Below are 17,933 nucleotides of genomic sequence, written 5' to 3' on the forward strand. Positions count from 1 at the left end.
CATCAACAGAAGATTAGTATCCAGGTCAAGGGAAGTAATAGTACTGCTCTACTGTGTCGTGATCAAATCACACCTGGAATGCCCAGTTCCAGGCACCACCATTTAAGAAGGATGTTGACAAGCTGGAACATGGGCAGAGGAGGGCAACCAAGATGTTATAAAGGTTCTGGGAACCAGGCCCGATGAGGAGCGGTTGAAGGAGTTGGGTATGTTTAGCCTGGAAAAGAGGAGATTGGGAAGAGATAGGATAGCCATCTTCAGATATCACGAGGGCTGTCAATGGGAGATGGAGCAAGCTTGTTTTTGCGTGCTCTGGGGGGGTAGGACTCAAGTTACAAGAAAGGAGATTTTGACTAAACATCGGGGGGAATTTTCCTGAGTGTAAGCTGTTTGACAGTGGAACAGTCTCCCTTGAAAGACGGTGGACTCTCCTTCATTGGAGGTCTTAAAGCAGAGGTTGGATTGCCTTCAGAGATGGGTGCTTTAGTTGAGATTCTTGCATTGCAGGAGGTTGAAGAAGATGACCCAAGTCTACAATTCCATGATTCTAGGCAGGGAGGTACACACAAATTGTGTGGCTCTGCATATCTCTACAAAGGGTTGGGGTGGAATTTGGTTAATGGGAGGAAGAAAGGGTGGGCATAGGGATTTGGAGAACGGAGAGATCTCAAAAGGCAAGTAAGAGCCAGGAAAAGAGGTGTGTCGAGGGTTTAAGAACAGACTGTCTGATGCAGCAAATGGAGCTACAGAACCCACCACAATTAGCGAGCTAAAAATGGCTTCATGCACTGTGGGAAATGAACCAAGTGAAAGGAGTTACACAGAGTTGCCTTCAGGCCTCCCTCCCTTGTCTAGTCACCATTGGAAACAGGATGCTGGGTTCTTACAGCTGATCCAATAATTACATTCTTGTTACGCTAACTTTTAAATAGCAGTGGCAGGTTGCAGCGAGGCTTTGGGGATTGTCTCGTTTTTCCTTTGCGGAAAGAATCAATTAGGCCAGGACTATAACAGGCTGAGTAGCATCTGATCCGAATCAGGGGCATGAACCTCTTGAGGGAAAGGCATAGGGTTGGGGCTCTCCTGAGCTGCTTTAGCAAGTTGCTGCCTGATTCGTTTTGCCCTGGTACGATGCAGCTTTCACTTGCTGCGTGCCACTGTAAAAGCAAAAACCTCCATACATCTGAATCTATTTCAAGACGACCCCCTCCCGCTGGCATTGGAGTTGGAGGGGACTGCCTAAGGTCATCTAATCCAGCCCCCTGCAATGCAGGAATCCCAACTGAAGCATCCCTGACAGATGGCCCTCCAACGTCGGCTTAAAAATATCCAAGGAAGGAGAGTTCACCATTTTAGGGGAGCATTGATGCTCCCAGTTTGCCTTGGTTTGCTCTATCCTGGCCTCTTGTTATAAGAGATTTTGACACATTTTACATCTTTTGGGGTGTTGTGAAGTATAACCCCACAGACCTGCAATCGGAACACCTCTGTTTGCACACCACATTTCAGCTTTCTGTTCTCTTAGCTGTGGCGATAATCTAGAGTGACTTGAAGAAATGCAAGGTGCTGTACAAAGGTTTAGAAATATGTGTTGCTCTGCTGAACTTTTCTCTGTCCCCAACCACCACTGACACTTGGCCCTCAGGAGGCTAGCCAGAAGCGAATGTGGCCCTCCAGCTACAGAAGTCCCTCCCCCCACATTGCCCTACACAGACAAGTACTTTCTGATGAGCTGGGGGCAAAAGCGTCCCTACCTGGCGCCCTCTCCTAAGGTCCTCTGTCTTCTGCATTTTTGACGTCAAAGTGGTTGGTTGCACAAATACACCCTCCAAGTTGACAGTGAAACCAAATGGCTCTTATCAACTCCCTTGGGTATAATCAAAAGCCACATTAGAAGAAAGATAATTGTCCTTTTATGCCTTTAGTAGGGGGAAAAATCAGATACTCCCAGTTTGGCCAGACAGTACCATAGTTCCTCCAGCTGCTTGGCTTCCAGCACTCCACCCTGTCTCGAGTTGACAAGAGGTTAGTATAAACTCCTGCCATAACAACCACTCAATTTTTTTTTCTCTCTCTTGTATAATTTGGATGCAGTTTTCCTAGTTGCTCATAGCTTTGCTGGCAGAGCAGCTGCCCTTAAACATGCCGGGATGGGGTGTGTGTGTGTAAAAAACAAGGTTCCTCGAATCAGCCAGTTTTTTAAAGGGAGCAGAGCTGTTTTATTTATTTGTTACAAGACACTTGTATACCACCTTTCTTTCTCCACGGATCTCAAGGTGGTATATATGGTTGTCCTCCGCACAACAACCCTTGAGGCAGGTTAGGCTGAGAGATGGTGACTGGCCCAAGGTCACCCAGGGAGCTTCATGGCTAAGTGAGGGTTCAAGCCCTGGTCTCTAACACTCTAACCACTGCAACACACTAATTCTTGGCACACTTACAGTGGTGCCTCGCAAGACGAAATTAATTCGTTCCACAAGTTTTTTCTTCTTGCGAGTTTTTCGTCTTGCGAAGCACGGTTTCCCATAGGAATGCATTGAAAATCAATCAACGCGTTCCTATGGAAACCGCCTTCAGACCAGGTCCGGGGACAGTCTGTCCCCCGACCTCTTCTGAAGGCTGGGGGGGGGACGGACAAGGGCTTTTCTTCCCACCGCCAGTCTTCAGAAGGCTGTTCTGAAGGCTGGCGGTGGGAAGAAAAGCCCTTCTCCCCACCTCCCACCCCGCAAGCTCCGGGGACAGGAGCGCTTTGCTGCCGACCACCAACATTTTAAAAGCCTCCGCTGTCCCGGGGCGATTTTAAAATGCTGGCGGGTGGCAGCGAAGGTTTCGCTGCCGCCCACCAGCATTTTAATATTGCCCGGGACAGCGGAGAAGTCTCCGCTGCCCCGGGGGCTTTTAAAATGCTGGGGGTCGGCAGCGAAGGCTGGGGGGTCGTCCAGGACCTCTTCTGAAGGCCGGCAGTGGGCGAAAGTCTTTGCTCCCGACCGCCAGCATTTTATAAGAGGTCCCCGGAGATTTCCCTATGGGCTTTCTTCTTGCGAAGCAAGCCCATAGGGAAATTCGTCTTGCGGAACGACTCAAAAACGGAAAACTCTTTCGTCTTGCGAGTTTTTCATTTTGCGAGGCGTTCGTCTTGCGAGGCACCACTGTATTGTTCACTCAAGGGGCAGATGGATGCCAACAAGAAATTAAAGACCACCCAGAAATTAAAGCTTCCCTCCTGCTTCCTGGAGGGTGCCAACCAGCCCGGGCGACTTCAGGTCAGACCTCCCGGTCTAGCAACCCAGGAAAGTAACACGAGTCACAACGCTTTCATGCGTCGGTAATGTTCACTGATATGCAAGCGCATCACAGCAATCTGCATGCTGCACAAGGGACTCGTCCAGGCTGCAGCTCCCATTGCGTGGCAGAGCTGCGCTTGCTTCCACATCGCGTGTGAGCCAGCCCTGCATGATGAGGGTCTCAAGATGTGCAGAGGGGCAGGCCGTGGTGCTTCCCGGAGGGGCCTGTGCCGCGCAAATCGGCGTTCGGAGTGGCGAACGGCAGCAGCTCAGGAGAGCGCTGCGTGACGCAGACTTCCAGGGAGTTACATAACTGGCAGCGCAGCTGGCAGCTCAAGCCGCCTTACGTAATCGGCCCAAGCCGCACATCCCTGGGAACGTGGCCGGTTTGTTTTGGCCGTGCTTTGTGGGCGGGCCTTTGTCTCCCATCCCACCCCAGCCGGGCGCTGGAATCGACCAAACACGCCGAAGGCAGCAGCCTCCGGCTCCCACGGACAAACCTCGTCAGCATTGTGTCCCTTAATGGTTTCCGACAAGGACCTGAAATGAATTGATTCGGCCCGACTCGTTTTGAATGCCGCCTGTCAATCCCAGCAGGCTGCCCAGCGAGACAAGGCCCTGGTGTGGCTCCAAGCCTGGGCCACAGGAGACTTCGCTCACCTCCCCAGGGCCTCTGATTTCCACCAAGTCGAGCTAGCCGGGGGCTGGGATCATTCAGGAAAACTGCTGTTTACCTGCTCCACTCAACTTTTATCACAAGGGGAGTCTGCTGAATCCAGCCAATGGCCCGTCTAGTCCAGTATCCTGTTCTCACAGGGTCCAACCATATACGATACGATACTCTTTATTGTCATTGTCCCATACAGAACAACGAAATTGAAAAATCTACATAAGACATTAAAAAACCAACAAGCCTGCTATCCCAGCAATCCCAACCTGGTTAGCTGCCTAAAAACTCTGATACCCCGTTTTTAAATACAATATACTCCCATAGAGACTCCTTAAAGGTAAAGGGACCCCTGACCATTAGGTCCAGTTGTGGCCAACTCTGGGGTTGTGGCGCTCATCTCACTTTACTGGCCGAGTGAGCCGGCGTACAGCTTCCAGGTCATGTGGCCAGCATGACTAAGCCGCTTCTCGCGAACCAGAGCAGCGCATGGAAACATTGTTTACCTTCCCCTCGGAGCGGTACCTATTTATCTACTTGCACTAACTGCTAGGTTGGCAGGAGCAGGGACCGAGCAACGGGAGCTCACCCCGTCGCGGGGATTCGAACCGCCAACCTTCCGATCGGCAAGTCCTAGGCTCTGTGGTTTAACCCACAGTGCACCCGGGTCCCTAGAGACTCCTTACACTACGTTTAGAACCAAAATCGCATTTGGGTAGAAACTGTTTCTCAGGCAGCTAGTCCTAGTCTTTATAACCCTGTACCTCCTTCCAGAAGGCAGAAGCTGAAAGAGATCATTTCCGGGGTGCGCACTATCCTGCACTATCTCTGCAGCTTTCTTATGGCACCTGGAAGCGTAGATTTGATCCAAGGTGGGAAGTGGGCACCCAATTACTCTCTTCACAGTCTTTACAACCCTGGACAACATTGTTTTTTCCCTGACCGTGCAGCTCCCAAACCACACACTCAGACCATAAGTTAATACGCTCTCCACAGTACAATGGTAAAATGCCATCAACAGGACCTTTGAGAGATTGTTTTTCCGGAGGATTCTCAGAAAATATAACCTCTGCTGTGCTCTCTTCACCAGGTCTTTGCTGTTTTCTCCCCAGGTTAGCTCATTTCTCAACTCCATTCCCAGAAATCGAAACACCGAGACCTGTTCCACGCACTTCCCCTCAATAATCAGTGGCTGAATATTCAATTTACATTTGCTAAAGTCCACAATAATCTCTTTTGTTTTCTTTGAATTAAGGAGTAAGTTGTGGGTTGCCTGTGGGAAACCCGCAAGCAGGATTTGAAATGCAAAATCAGCCCCCCACTCCCCTGTCTCCGTGGAAACAGAGCGCAGCCGGCTTGTCTAGTAGCCATTGATAGCCTCCTTCTGCATTGCAGGGGGTTAGACTAGATGGCCCTTGGAGGCCCCTTCCAACTCTACAATTCTGTGATCCTTCATGAGTTTGTCGAATCCTCTTTCAGAGCCATCTAGCTTGGCGCCCATCCCTGCCTCCCGTGGAAGCGAGTTCCACAGTTTAACTACTTGGCACATGAATAAGCTCTTTCTTTTATGTGTCCTGAATATTCCAACATACGCAGCTTCACTGCATGCCCACGAGCTCCAGAATTAGGAGAGAGGGAGAAAAACTTCCCTCTATCTTCTTTCCGCATGCTATGCATGATTTCATAAGCTCCCATCATGTCGCCTCCTGCTTGACTTTTCTCTAAACTTTAAAAGTCCTAAAACAGGGCGGTCGAATTTTTCACACCAAATGGGCAGCAAAAATACAGAACCTGCAGGTTGCGCGCTGAATTTAATTTCCATCTTGTAAATTGAAGTGTTTCCAATATATTTGATATTATTTAATATGCACAATCTATTTACCTAAATATATCTAATTAAATGCACAATAGATTTAATTATCAAATTTAATACACAAACAGATGTAAGCGCTTCTGTTAACAAGGCATCTTTTTTTCTGGGGTGTTGCTATGAGCCGCGAAAGGAGGAATCACGCACAGCCTGCAGGCTGCATGTTGGAGCACCTTGACCCTGTCGCTTCAACCCCTTGTTCATTTGTTGTTCAAGAAGAAAAAGGGCAAAGCTGGCCTGGAAGCTGCTCTTGTGGATTTGAGGCCTTATCATAGGTGGTGACAAGGAGCCGGGGCACCTCGTCTTAGAAATTATAGCAGAACGTAAGGAAGGAACCTCAAGGAGGTTTGCAGGTGATACAACGGTGGTTGGTTTAATCACGGCTGGAGAGGGAGAGGCAGCCTATAGGAAGGAAGTTGAGCAGTTGGGGGAGTGATGCAGGAAAACCAACTTACTCCTTAACTTAAAGAAAACAAAAGAGATTATTGTGGACTTTAGGAAATGTAAATTGAACATTCAGTCACTTTTTATTGAGAGAAAGTGTGTGGAACAGGTCTCGGTGTTTCGATTTCTGGGAATGGAGTTAAGAGATGACCTAATCTGGGGAGAAAACAGCAAAGACCTGATGAAGAGAGCACAGCAGAGGTTATATTTTCTGAGAATCCTCTGGAAAAACAATCTCTCAAAGGACCTGTTGATGGCATTCTACCATTGTCTGTGTGTGTGGTTTGGGAGCTGCACGGTCAGGGAAAAAACAAGGTTGCAAAGACTGCGGAGAGAACAATCTCTTTCAGCTTCTGCCTTCTGGAAGAAGGTACAGGGTTATAAAGACTAGGACTAGCCGCCTGAGAAACAGTTTCTACCCAAATGTGATTTTGATTTTAAACGCAGTGTAAGGAGTCTCTATGGGAGTATATTGTATTTAAAAATGGGGTATCAGAGTTTTTAGGGGGCTAACCAGATTGGGATAGTTGGGATAGCAGGCTTGTTGGTTTTTGAATGTCTGATGTAGATTTTTCAATCTCGTTCTGTATGGGACAATGACAATAAAGATTATTGTATCGTATCGTAAAAAGGAAGTAAAGTGCAAGACTGAAACACCCGCCTGGTTGTTGCACACACGGCTTCTTTGAAACACGGCCTCCCTCTGTCCCTCTGTCCCCTTTCAGTGAAGAACAGGCGGCCTCCTTCTGCTCTTGTCTCAGCAGAGTCCACCCAACTCTTAGAATCATAGAATCATAGAATCTTAGAGTTGGAAGAGACCACAAGGGTCATCGAGTCCAACCCCCTGCCAAGCAGGAAACACCATCAGAGCACTCCTGACATATGGTTGTCAAGCCTCTGCTTAAAGACCTCCAAAGTAGGAGACTCCACCACACTCCTTGGCAGCAAATTCCACTGTTGAACAGCTCTTACTGTCAGGAAGTTCTTCCTAATGTTTAGGTGGAATCTTCTTTCTTGTAGTTTGGATCCATTGCTCCGTGTCCGCTTCTCTGGAGCAGCAGAAAACAACCTTTCTCCCTCCTCTATGTGACATCCTTTTATATATTTGAACATGGCTATCATATCACCCCTTAACCTCCTCTTCTCCAGGCTAAGCATGCCCAGCTCCCTTAGCCGTTCCTCATAAGGCATCGTTTCCAGGCCTTTGACCATTTTGGTTGCCCTCCTCTGGACACGTTCCAGTTTGTCAGTGTCCTTCTTGAACTGTGGTGCCCAGAACTGGACACAGTACTCCAGGTGAGGTCTGACCAGAGCAGAATACAGTGGCACTATTACTTCCCTTGATCTAGATGCTATACTCCTATTGATGCAGCCCAGAATTGCATTGGCTTTTTTAGCTGCCGCGTCACACTTGTTCTTCCCTTCTTCCTCCAGGTGCTAGAAGACCGTAATGGGAACTGCCATTAGCACCGTCCCCCTAATGGCTTTTTTCCCCAGGTGACTGCATGAGCGTGAAGTTTATTCCCTCCAAGCCCCTTACAGATCATTAAGCACAATTACTCAAAGAACAGGAGCCCTGCAAGGCCCTCTGGCTGGCGTTTTAGGAGTTCTTCTCCAGCACCAAAACAAGTGCGGAGAAAAAGTCATGAAGAATAACCTCTCTCTTTCTCCTTAAGGTCATGGGGTCTGTCCAGCATCGTAACAATGTAAGAATGGGTCATCTATTTTTTATATATATAAATTTTTATTAGTTTTTTAACATACCATTTCCAACAATAATTAAACCTACTTTTAGATCTTATTCAATTTTTTGACTTCCATTAGTCCTGTCTGAAAATTTTCCAATCTAATCTCTTAGTATGCATTTCTTATTTTCCCTATTACATTTCAAACTCATAACCAATATCTCTATCTTTTCCTACTCTGTAACACTGTGTATATTTCTCCTTACAAAACCTCTTGTAGTCCTACTAGCGTAATTTGTTGGTTACAATTGCTCTTCAAATAGTTCATATACTTCTTCCAATCTTCTGTAAATCTCTGGTCCCGCAGGTTTCAAATCCTTCCTGTTGCATCTATTATTATTATTATTATTATTATTATTACATGAGATTATGTATAAGAAGGGGGCGTGGCTGTGACTATCACGGAGGGAACCTGCACTTCTGAATGAGCTCTCTGCGCTGGATCAGACAGATGCAGTCAGCTACAGGCAAAGGTGCCACAATGCCCATTCCTAGCATCAACCGCCCTGCTGATAACAGAATAAATGCCCACTGCAACAGAGGTGGCAGCAGCAAACCTGTGTGCTTCCAAGCCAGTCTTCCTCTCCCTTGCCGTGTTTCTTGTATCTCTGCATTTTTCATTGTTTAACCCTCAATTCGAGATTGACAGAGACATAACTTTAAACGCTGCCTCCCAGTTGAGGACCAGCAGGGTTGCCATGCCAACAGGAGCTGGCAATTTGCTAGCTTCATCCTCACAAACGTCGCAGGTCACCTCCATCTCCGCACAGCCTCAAAGAGATTCCTTCATCTGTCGTGATTTGGAAAAGTCCAGATGATTTTTATTGTTATTGTTTTCATTCCTTAACAGCTGCTTTCTTGGTTCAGTTCTGGTTCTTTAACAACTCTGCAGCAACAGGTAAAAGGTGTGGGGCTCTCCCCAGCCCCACCCCCTCCTACTGGAAAGAAGCTTCACCTATTGCATTTCTGCCTGCAAAGAGATGTTAAAGGTACAGGAGCACAGTCAAGGTTGGGGAAGTTAGAGAGAGAAGCAACCCTACTATTGGCCTTGAGCTAGGAGTCTCCACTGTTATTGCCCTAAATGGATGCATAACCTCCGTCTCTGGTTTCCATGTTGGAATACGCAGATGGTCTGGAAACTGTTGGCAGTGATCATCATACATTTTGCATTTAAGCGCCATGCGATGAGATCACACTGGCCTATCTATTCTGAATGTTCTTATGTGATGCCAATAAAGGTTACTTGACTCGACTTGACTAAATGGATTCAAAAGGCGTTCAGTAAGGCCTTCCAGAATGATCCCTGTTAAGAAATATAAATCATTTTGATCTCTTGCACTTTCACGGTCTACACTCAGAGCTCAGCACTTGAAAAAGTGTCTCTCTTATTGGCCAGTGTCTCCAGATAAACAATTCGCAGTTTTAGAGGAGAGGGGCAAAAGCAAAGATTAAATGTAGAGATGAATCATAGAATTGTAGAATTGGTTCTTTGCTGAAAGAAAATTACGGTACATGAAAATGATGTATAGATGGTATATAACACCAGTGCAGATAGGAAGAATGTATAAAACTTGCTCAAATATATGTTGGAAATGTAAGGAAAAAGAAGGGACTTTTTACCATATATGGTTGGACTGTGGTAAAATTTTAAAAATTTGGGAAATGATATACAATGAGTTGAAGAAAATGTTCCAATTAATATTTGTAAAAAAGCCTGAAGCATTCTTGTTAGTGATTGTAGAAAAGACCTTCCAAGGAAATTGAAAAACACCTTCATGTACGCAACAACTACGGCAAGAGTCTTAATAGCACAAGGATGGAAGAACGAAGAAATCCCGACTAAAGAACTATGGCAAGAGAAACTGATGGACTACGCAGAATTGGCAAAATTGACACACAAACTACGCAATAAGGACAACTGTAACTTTAAAGAAGTATGGGAACCTTTTACAAAGTACTTAAAGAAACAACAAAATGAACTGGACTGCTCGGCAGGTTTTTTATTGGTAATATATAGATAGATAAATTAAGGATCTTTACAATTTTATAATATGCAGAGAATAACATGTGCTGAAAAACTAGAGAGAGGAGCTGAGGGCAGTCTGGGGGGGTATTTTGGGGGAGGGGGGAATGGGGGGGATGAGGATGATGTGTTTTTGATAAATTGTTATGTTGAAATTCCTAATAAAAGAAAAGTTTTTAAAAAAAGAATTGTAGAGTTGGGAGAGACGCCCGAGGGTCATCCATTCCAACCCCCTGAAATACAGGAATCACAGCTAAAGCACCCACGACAGATGGCCCCCCACCCTCTGCTTAGAAACCTCCAAGGAAGGAGAGTCCACAACCTCCCGAAGGAGACTGTTCCACTGCCAAACGGCTCTCACTGTCATAATGTTTTTTAAAAAATAATTATTATTATTATAACTTTTTAAAAGCAGCAGAGATAAAGTCCATTCACTGATAGCATCCTTGGGTTTCTGAACCCAGTCTCTTTCATCCAGCTGCTGCATAATGGCATAATGCTTACCTAAGCTTACCTGAGTAAGGAAACTTTCCCACAGCGAAATGACTCACAATTGTTCCGATCTTTAACCAAGGCTCATGCTCCCCCTTGCGGACATGCGAGTGCCTGCAACCCGAAGCCAAAGCGAGGGATCGGAGGCTTTTTATTATTATTTTGTTGTTGTTGTAATAATCATAAATAAATAAGAATAAGCATGTACACCCCACCACCGAAACCATTCCACTGTAACTATCCAATCTCCCAAAATTTCAACACCTCTTGCGATGGTTTGACCCCTTCCCATTTTAACAGTACAAATTCTACAAACACCCTCCATATCTCCCCAAAATCATTTCTCCTGCATATCCCCCGTCTTACCTTAATGGCACATGTTAATTTATCACTAATAGCTATATCCCACACCTCTTTATACCATTCTTCCGTTTTACATTCTTCTTGTCCCTTCCACTTCCTAAATATCATGATTCATGCAGCTGTCAATAAATTTGTGAGCAAGTCCTTCATAGTCTGCAAACCTCCCACCCCATCATAAATTGATAATAATGCTACCTCTGGACTTTCGGTCAGCTTTAACCCAGTGATTTCTGTTATCACCTTAAACACCCTTTGCCAAAAAATATTGTACATATTTACACCTCCACCACATGTGAATAAAATTCCCTGTTCCCTGGCATCCCCTCCAGCATAACACCAAATATTCCTTGTTTATTTTTTAATTGTCACACTTCCAAAATTATGTTACATGCAAGGGTTTAAAGAGCAGCGTCAAAAGCCCTGGGGCGAGGACAGACTACAACATGACTATCTGTGCTGGTCCCGGGGGTAACCCAAGCGACATGGTCCAGGTCTGGTCCCAAATCCAAGGGTACCATGAGGAGACAGTCCAACAGGGCCAAGGCAGGACACGAGGCAGGAAACCAGGCTAGGTCAGGCACAGGGTCTCAGGCAGGTTCTAGCAAACAGCAATGTTGCTCCTGCAACCTGGGGCGGGGTCCGACAGCCTTTTATCTTTGTTGGGGTAACGGCCGGTCCTGATCCCCCGCGACTCACCTCCCTATCTTGCCCAAAGGCGAGCACTCCTCCTGCGAGTACTCAGGTCTCTCCTTCTCTCAGACCTCAGTCTCTGCAGCTCAGGAGACGTCGGTGGGTTACTAGACCCAGGGGCCGCCTCAACCTCTCCTGACCCAACCGGTAGTGGAGTAGCTGTAAGTGATGGCCCAGCTGGAGGCAACGAGGTCATCCCCACATCTGGAGCCAGGGCAGGATCAGGCCCCTGACTCGGCCCAGCTGGTGTTTGTTGCAGGGGAACCTGTGCAGACTGGGACTCTTCAGGATCAGGCTCCAGACTTGGTTCATATTATGCCTGAGGCAGAGGATCCGGTGCAGACTGAGACTCCTCTGGTTCTGAGTCCGAGCCCGAGTCCCAGGCCATCACACTGTCACCCATCACCACGGCATTGATGTGTCTTAATATTCTCTTATTGCCAGCGGCTGTCCCAGGTCTTAAGGAGGGTCATTTCTGAGCCATGCTACCTGTGGGATTATATGGGCCATTGGCCTGATCCTGCAGGCTCATCTGCATTTGGTCCTTTTAGCTGGCGTTGGGTGGGACTCAGCCTGGATGACAGCTCTGCCTATGCGCACATTACCTGGCTTGACCCCCTTTCAGCTCCACCTTTGCAGGGGACGTTGTGGCATTCTTCCTTGGCATGTCTCTTCTTCTGTCTCAGTCCAGGTTCCAACCATCATGCCAGGTTGCCTTATGAGTAGGCAGAAGACCTTTCAGGATTCCAGCTAGAGTTTTCTGCCCTCTCCTACCACCGCTGCTACTTATTGATCCCGAATCATTCCCACCTTTTCCCCCTCTTGGTTTATTTGTATCGATTATTTGTGCCCCACCTTTCAGAATGCAAATAAGAAAGATACATTAATAAAAGCATTACAGGATTGGGGGTCAGTCTGGATGATACCCATGGGACCCTTCCAGACCTGTGACCCTGTGTCTGTGAGGTTTAGAATCTACAAGAAGTAAGCCAATGAGCTGGTCAGATGATGGCCTTAGCTGGCCAGTTAAGCACCGCCATTTACATGTCCAAAGAGGTCACTCTGTTGCTATAGAGACAAATGGGAGGGCTTTTCATCACCTCGGCTGGCTGGATGCCACATCATCCTAGGATGGAGAACAATAGGCCAAAGAAAGGTTGAGTTTTGGCTGATGCCAGAAGCTTGCTGCATGCTAGACCCATAACGATGGTTTAAAGATCTCCATGGGAACCTAACAGTGAGTCAAGATCTTTTGGGATGTTAATGTCGTGAGCCCTCCTCCATCCTATGCTCAGGATATATATGAGTGTAAACAAAACCATGTGAAGACACCACAGTCCCACTGATCTTTACTAAAAAAAAACCTTGAGCCCTGGGTAAGCACTGGAAACCCTGGAGTCTCTTGCTGCTTGGAGACTGGGGTGCAGACAAGAGTATTAACATGATGTGTTCATTGGGATCCTTACCTGTGGCAATGGGTAAAAAGGTAAAGGTAAAGGGACCCCTGACCATTAGGTCCAGTCGTGACCGACTCTGGGGTTGTGGCGCTCATCTCGCTTTATTGGCCGAGGGAGCCGGCGTACAGCTTCCAGGTCATGTGGCCAGCATGACTAAGCTGCTTCTGGCGAACCAGAGCAGCGCACGGAAATGCCGTTTACCTTCCCACCGGAGTGGTACCTATTTATCTACTTGCACTTTGACGGGCTTTCGAACTGCTAGGTTGGCAGGAGCAGGGATCGAGCAACGGGAGCTCACCCTGTCGCGGGGATTTGAACCGCTGACCTTCTGATCGGCAAGTCCTAGGCTCTGTGGTTTAACCCACAGCACCACCCGTCTCCCTGTAGCAATGGGTACTTGTATTTAAATAATAAAATAACTTTGAACAAAGTGTGAGACGGTAAGGCTAATTATTTATGCAAGGTCCTGTAGCAAGCAGACTTCTTGGAAATCGAAGCAGTTTGTGTAAGGTGTTGTTGGCCCAAGACTAGACACAAGACAAAGTTGTTTCTGCTTGGTCTGAAGCCCCAGAGGCTGTGATGAAATCCACTTGACACAACAGGTACCAGACGCCTTGACATCCACTTCTGTAGTTCTGTAAGCTGATTCTGACTCAGTGGGGAAGCAGGCTGATAAAACTGTTCTCCAGCAGAGCTCTTTTTGCCATGCAGGATTAATAGCCCGGCTCTTTGCTCTGCCCAGAGTGCTGAGAATTAAGCACCTGTGAAGAGAAGTTCTAAAGCCCGGAGCAAATGAGACAATTAAAAGCTCATTCCCTTGGCAGAGGAGCAGAAGCCCCAAACGAGCTCTGGGGTTCTCTTCCCCCTCCCCCCCCCCAGACTCAAACTTTGGTCCCTGGAAGTTCATCTGCCTTTGGAGTATTTTGATGCTACCGATGCTTGCTGGATTTGGGGCAGGGGCGGAGGAAGGGGGGTGCAGTGGGTGCGGTCTGCACCGGGTGTCACCACTGAGGGGGGTGACAAAATGCCGGGTGGCACTCACTGTGGCGCCTGCAGTGCACCCAAGCCGTGCGTCTCTCCTAGGAGAGACTCTGTGGCTTGGGCGCCCGCAGGCTTCGGGCTGCCCAAATGGTCTGCCCACTGCCTCTCCCCCCCCCCCCCCCGCAAATGTGCTCCCCACTTTTGGAATGCAGGGGGGCATATCCAGTATCATTGCTGGCCACATTCACACCCTACATTTAAATTTACATACCTCGGGTTGAAGTAGGTTCGGAATAAGTATTTTCAGGTTGCGCACTGCAACAACCCGGAAGTAATGGAGCGCATTACATCCAGGTTTCGCCGCTCGCGCATGCGCAGGCGCTCAAAATGACATGCGCATGAGCAGAAGCAGCAATTCTTGACCCACGCAGATGTGGACGGCATTCGCTTCTGGATGCAAATGGGGCTCCGGAACGGATCCCGTTCGCATCCAGAGGTACCACTGTACTGTGTTTCTTTCACTCTGTTTTCCCTTGGGCGCAGAACTTTGGCATCGATTTATGCTGCTTATACAAAGGTGCATTTGGGGTAGTAAATTAAAGTCTCGGCTCGGGTGACGAGTGCAAAAAAATACAGCATTGCGGAGAGGGCTGCAAATCAAGAAACGGGCACCTGAGCCAGCTTAGCCTGGAGCCGGGAAGCGGAGCATTTTATCCTCAGCGGGTTTTGAGTTTTGCAAACAAGTGCCCACCAGTTACCAGCCCCTAGACCCATGGTTCCCAAACCTTTGGGGGCCACTGCCTCCTTGGTTCCATAAACCCTTCCCCGGTGCCCCCTACCCTATAAAAAACATTGTTCAGAATAGCAGTTTGCACGACCCACTAAGGAAGATAACAGCACCATGGAATTCAAAGCAGTAGCAATTCATTGCACATTTATTCAAAACCCAATTAAAACCATTGAGTTTAATTAATTCAATAAAATGGATGGACTTGATCCAGTGATACAAACTTTCTTGTAAAAGTCTGATAGTCATTTTTACCTCCAGCACACACACAAACCCCAGCTGCCCCGTTGCCTCTTATTCCCCCATAAAATATTTGCCAAATTGCAAGAAGTAAAAATCCAGATGCAAAAAGTTGTCGAGCTTTCTTGAGGAAGTTGGTTTTTTGTTTTGTTTTTTTAGGTGGAGGGGAACTTTCAAAAACCCAGACATTTTGACGATTTCCAGAAATTTCCCACTGACATTAATTCCATCACTGGGATCACATAGGTCTGGACATTTGGCAACCCTACCATAAATAGGGTTTGCAACCCCCAGCAATCCCAGAAATTGGGAGTTGTAGCAAAATGAGAGGTGGGTGGTCTTTAGGCTTGGGGAATTTACCCTCAAAAAAACTAGAACCCTGAGATGCAGTAAGAGGAGCCCGTTGCAAAATGTACCTGTTTGGAATTTAAAAATCCTGAGCCCAGGTATTTGGGTAGCAGGACCAGACAGGACAGAACCACCACCCAGAAATCCACTTTTGGGTGGAAACTCAGCCACTTCCTTCCTTCCAGCAATATAATGTATCAGTGGGATAGGTGGGAGTTATTCTGTTGGGAGTCCTTGCTAACATACTTCAAAACACCCAGAGATCTAAAAATGGAGATGATGATAGATAGATAGATAGATAGATAGATAGATAGATAGATAGATGATAGATAGATAGATGCCCGCCTTTCAGACCAAGACATCTGTAGGGCAACAGGTTTGGGGACAGCTGCCGCAGATTATTAATTCCCCCCAATTCCTGCCTATATGGATCTCCCAAATCATTTGTCTCTGAGATGTAGGCCCAAAGGTGTGTTATGTTCATCATGCCAATAATAAAACAGTCATACCTCGGGTTGAAGTAGCTTCGGGATGAATATTTCCGGGTTGTGCTCTGCAGCGACCCGGAAGTAACGGAGCACGTTACTTCCGGGTTTTGCTGCTCACGCATGCACAGACGCTCAAAATGACGTCACGCGCATGCACAGAAGTGGCGAATCGCGACCCGCAGGCGCAGGTTGCGTTCGCTTCAGGATGTGAATGGGGATCTGGAACGGATCCCATTCACATCCAGAGGTACCACTGTAATAATAATAATAATAATAATAATAATAATAATAATAATATAAAAGCTTGATACAGCTACTTTTAGTCTGAAGGCAAGACAGCTGAGGACGTCTCCTCACAAACTTCTTCTCTGTCGAACGTCCCCTCCCAGCTGTAGCTTGCACCTTCAGGGTCAAATATCAGCCAAGGAAAAACTGGCACACATATGGGCATCCGTCCCTTGGTTCATCTATGCCAGGGGTAGGCAACCTAAGGCCCATGGGCCACATGGGGGTCATTTAACCAGCCCACGGGCGGCCCCTGAACTGAGCTGCCCGCTCGGCGAGTCCCCACACGCTGTGCTAAACTAGCACAGCGCAAGGACTCACTTTTGCGGTGATGGAAATCGCGTCTGCGCATGCTCAGATGCTGAAAATCTCATCTGCACAGACACAGACGCCAGAAATTGCAGCTGAGCACGCTTATGCGTGCATGCGATCTGGCCCACGGAGAGATCTCCAGTGGAGTGAACCGGCCCAGGCAAGGTAAACCTTGCTGCCCCCTGATCCATGCCAAGGATGGAAACTTTAGGCCTGAGGGCCGAATGTGGCCCTCCAAGTTTCTCCATCTGGCCCTTCAAACTCCCCCCAGCCACACACCCCTACTAGCCCAGTTTGGCATGCTCCTCGAAGGCTTTTGCCAGACTGGGATTTGCCCTTGAACTCAGATAATGCCTCTAGCTTTGCATTGGTTGCTCTGCCCACTTGTGGCTCTGTCTCCATCCCCAAAAAAAGGTTGCCTAGAAGAGAAATCAGCCTTTAGGCTGGAAAAAAAAGTCTCCTTCACCCATGATCTATGCTCTTGACCAGGGCTCAGCAAACTTTTTCAGCTGTGGGCTGGTCCACTGTCCCTCAGACCTTGTGGGGGGCCAGACTATATTGGGGGGGGGGGAATGAACAAATTCCTGTGCCCCACAAATAACCCAGAGGTGCATTTTAAACAAAAGCACACATTCTACTCATGTAAAAACATGCTGATTCCCAGACCGTCTGTGGGCCGGATTGAGAAGGCGATTGGGCCAGATCCGGCCCCCAGGCCTTAGTTTGCCTACCCATGCTCTTGACAGCTGGTGAAAACTGGCCCTGTGAAATTGTATTTCAGGCAATGTAGAGGTTCTGTTTGTGGTGTTACATTTCTGGCATGATCTGCTTGCACATGAAAGTCATCCCTTGATGTCACAGTCATCCAGTGATGGGAAGCTTCCCTCTCCCAATCACCAGGAGGGTGAGCTGTCCCTCCATCCACATAGAATCACAGAACTGTAGAGCTGAAGGGATTCTGTGGGTCATCTAGTCTAACCCGCTGCAAAGCAGGAATCATAACTACTCGCCTGCTTCTCTTCCTCTCTGACATCCTGACGCCAAGGACCCCCAGGCACTGCCATGCCCCCAAAATGGAGACAGAATGAAGCCACTCTGTCCATTATTTTCCTCTCTCTGTTTTCCCCGAGCGTCCTGCATCGCTGTCCCATAAACTCAACTGACATGAACTACGAGGGCAGAGATTGCAAGAGACTTTTAATTTGGGTTCAGCTAGTTCTTCCGCCCCGAGAGATCGATTTCCTACGAAGATGGATCACGGGTGTCGGGGCCCGGCAGACAGGTGGCATACGAGCGTTTTTGCTTACTCCTGGCACGAGGAAATATAATGTTTTATTAAGTGTCAGATCGGAGAGCAAGCAAGAAAGGAGGGGGCGCAGAATCAATCCGGCTCCTTTATATTTTGATCCCGAAGGCAGGAACGATGACACACACTTAATTTTGATTGCAAAAAGGTC

The 17,933-nt window shown here is 47.6% G+C and overlaps 1 long non-coding RNA gene across 1 annotated transcript in view; it reads right to left on the reverse strand.

Moving 5' to 3' along the window:
• The window catches only part of LOC310708966, a 190,386-nt gene that overhangs the window by 103,283 nt on the left and 69,170 nt on the right, over positions 1–17,933 (reverse strand). The window lies entirely within an intron of this gene.

The sequence above is a fragment of the Podarcis liolepis genome (genome assembly GCF_965112155.1).
Source record: "Podarcis liolepis genome assembly, chromosome: 6".
Lineage (NCBI taxonomy): Eukaryota > Metazoa > Chordata > Lepidosauria > Squamata > Lacertidae > Podarcis > Podarcis liolepis.